The sequence below is a fragment of the Eulemur rufifrons genome, chromosome 28 (genome assembly GCF_041146395.1).
Source record: "Eulemur rufifrons isolate Redbay chromosome 28, OSU_ERuf_1, whole genome shotgun sequence".
Classification (NCBI taxonomy): Eukaryota; Metazoa; Chordata; class Mammalia; order Primates; family Lemuridae; genus Eulemur; species Eulemur rufifrons.
In genome coordinates this window covers 22,924,547-22,927,878 of record NC_091010.1, presented here as the reverse complement: position 1 = coordinate 22,927,878, position 3,332 = coordinate 22,924,547, and positions in this window count along the sequence as shown.

Below are 3,332 nucleotides of genomic sequence, written 5' to 3'. Positions count from 1 at the left end.
CAGAGTATCTGTTAGTGCTTGCTGTGGTTTGAATGTGTCCCCCAAATTTCATGTGTTCCTATGTTAACTATGTTCCTATATTAGATGAGGTTGTTAGGATGGGACCTCCGTGATGGAACTGGTGGCTTTATAAAAAGAGGAAAAGAGATCTGAGCTGATACATAAGCTCTTGCTCTCTTGCCATGTGATGCCTTCCACCATGTTATGTCACATCAAGAAGGCCCTCACCAGATGCTAGGCCCTCACCAGATGTTGGCCTCTCAATCTTCCTGGCCTCCAGAACTGTAAGAAATTTTATTTTCTTTATAAATTACCCAGTCTGTGGTATTCTACTATAGTAATATAAAATGGACTAAGTGCTATCTCAGTCCTACCCTGAAGGAACTATAATCCAGAGTAGTGGTTCTCAAAGTGTGGTCTCTCAGAGCAGTAGAGTTGCATCACCTGGAAATGTGTTAGAAATGCAAACTCTGGGACCCCACCCCAGACCTACTGAATCAGAAATTTAACAGATGAGGCCCAACAATCTTGTTTTTAACAAGCTTTCCTGATGATTCTGATGGAACCTAAAGTTGGAGAACCACTGATCTAGAGACACAATTATGATACAATTTTAGTGCTATGATAGAGCCTCTACTAGGTCCTATGGGGTGTAAGAGAAGCACTCAATGTGTTCAGAGGTACAGAGGTGAGAAATGATGACATAACTGGTGTGTAGTTCTGGCATGAACAGAATGGTAAATGTGGGGAGTAGAGAAATGAGGCTGAAAGAGACCTATAGGGAGAACCAATTTAGGCCAGGGCTCAGATGCCAAACGAATGAATGGAGTGTGAGCTTTATCTGAACACTTGGAATCACAGAAGGATTTTAATCAGGAGTAACTTAATCAGATTTGTGTTTTCAAAAGATCATTATGGTGTCACTGCAATGTATGGAAGGATGCTTTAGAACACAGAAGGATACCAGTTACATGGTTATCACATTCATCGATTCATTCAATAAGCAAAACATTTATGGCTATTCTAATATGTGTTAGGTACTGCTTATACTTAGTGCTATAAATGACACACACTGCTAATAATATGACAGTTATTTATTTTGTTTAGCAAAGATTTTATGTTGAATTTTTTCAACATAAAAATTCACATAAACATTCATATAAACATTGTTTATAGCAGAGCTCTGAATGGCTGAAGGGGAAAACCTGTATGCATTATCATAAAATTCAGACTGCACTTTATACATACAAGAAAGTGCAAAATTACAGTTAAAATAGTTTTGAGAGGTTTTTTTTTTTTTTTTTTTGTTTTTTTTTTTTGCAAAACTATACCAGGGTTGGACTAGATCTACAAGACCAGTTACAACTGTTGATTCTGGCCCAATAATTAGTATGCTGCTCTTGGCCAAAAAGCCCATATGGTTTGAATAATATTGTTAAAAACAAACAAAAACACCAAAAACATGCTAAAAGCTATGCAGTAATCACCCCTGAGTATAATTATACACCAGCTCATCATCTGGACTGTTTCTGCCAGTGTTAGTATGTTATGGTGAAAAGCATATTTCCTTTGAAGCCAAATAGATTTAGATTAGTATCTGACTCCACCACTTAATATATAACATTGTGGCAAGTTACTTAACCTCACTGAACCCTACCTATAAACCTATTTACAGATTGAGACTAATACCTCTAAATAGTTATCAAGCATTGTTAACACAGTAAAAGGAATAACATAGTGCTTTCCTCAATTGCATGTTAAATCTTTGCTTTATTCCTCATTCTCAGTTTCCAAACCTATGAGACATCCTTGTTTATTGACATTTTCTATCACATTCTCAGGGTGGGGGAACTGCAGCCTTCTGATTTCAAGACTCTTTTTAAGCACCGAAGGAGGCAAGAAAGGCTTCATCTTTCTCTGCTGCACCCCTTTTAATAAAAGGATTTGTTCTGCAAAATTTGTACAAAAGGTCACACTTAAGGACCTACAGAAGCCCATATTTCACCTTAAGGCCGCAGGTTCCCCACCCGATGCCTTTGTAAAGTCTCTCCACTCCACATGCATGGTCTCTACTCTAATTCAGACACATTAACCAACCACCTGCAGCTAGACTTATTGCTAGGATTATAATTGGTTTTCCTATCTCCATACTTTTGTTTGTTCCAGTCTTTCCTACGCACTTCCTAAACTAATTTTTCATCTTAAAAATTTAATGACTATTTGTAAACCATGGAACGAGGCCTGCCTCAACTCTGTTATTTAAAATTTTTCAATATGCCTTTTCCATGCCTAGCATTTACTTACCACTTCTCTATGTCTTGTTTCATTTGCGTTCAAGTCTGGCACAAATCACCTTATGGTTCGAAAGTCGCTTCTTTCTTTAAACTGTCATTAGCCTATTAGAATAATAAATATTTGTATCATTAACGTGTGCTGTTCTTATTACAAAACCAGATCAGAAACTGAGGGCAAGGGATCATCTTGTATTCTTGATGTTAAAAATTATTTTGTGCATCAAAGGCACATAGTAAATTGTTACTGGAATCCTATTTGACACACAATGTTACATAACACATTCCTTCTAGTTGCAAGAGTTTAATGATTTAAGTAGGAAAAGCTAAGCTTGTTTTGAATTTAGTATGTTACAACCTCATATAAGGACACAGTATTCAACTCATGCAAATAAAACTATAGCAAGAATGCAGAGCACATACTTTTGCCATGTGGTTGTGACACATCAGCTGCTAGGATGATATAAACTAACTGCTCGCATTAACGTATAAGTGCTTACACACGTTTCATAGAAGGGGTTTAATAGTACAGCAAAATTTCTCAGCAATCATACTGAGGTGCAGGTCAAGTTATGTTCTCCAACGTTATCCTATTAGGAAACGATGGTTCATAATGCAAGAACTTTGGGGAAATGCTCCTTAGTGTCTGAGTCAGCAAGCCAAGCTCATGCTCTGAGCACAGGCAGCGGCTGCTCCACCAGCCCTGCGAGCACTGCTCACCTCACTGCCCACGTGCTTCTGCGCACGTGCTGACCAAACACGCCAATTTGTGCCACGTGACACAGCTGGCAGGCCCCCTCCTTTCCTCAGTGACAACCCAAAGATGCCTGTTTATTTTCCCTTCTTTAGAGAAAGCTGGCCTCAATCGCTGAAAGAGAGAAAGAGAACAAGATTTATCTTTACTGGGTTTCCCGTCGAAGCTTCTCTGTCCCTGTGAGAGAAGTCTTACAGCGCTACTTTCTCCATTCTGATCGGGCGTTTTCCTGGGCAGCTCATCCGCGCGGCCTGGGGCTTTCCGGGCCGCCGGCACCGCGGGTGTGC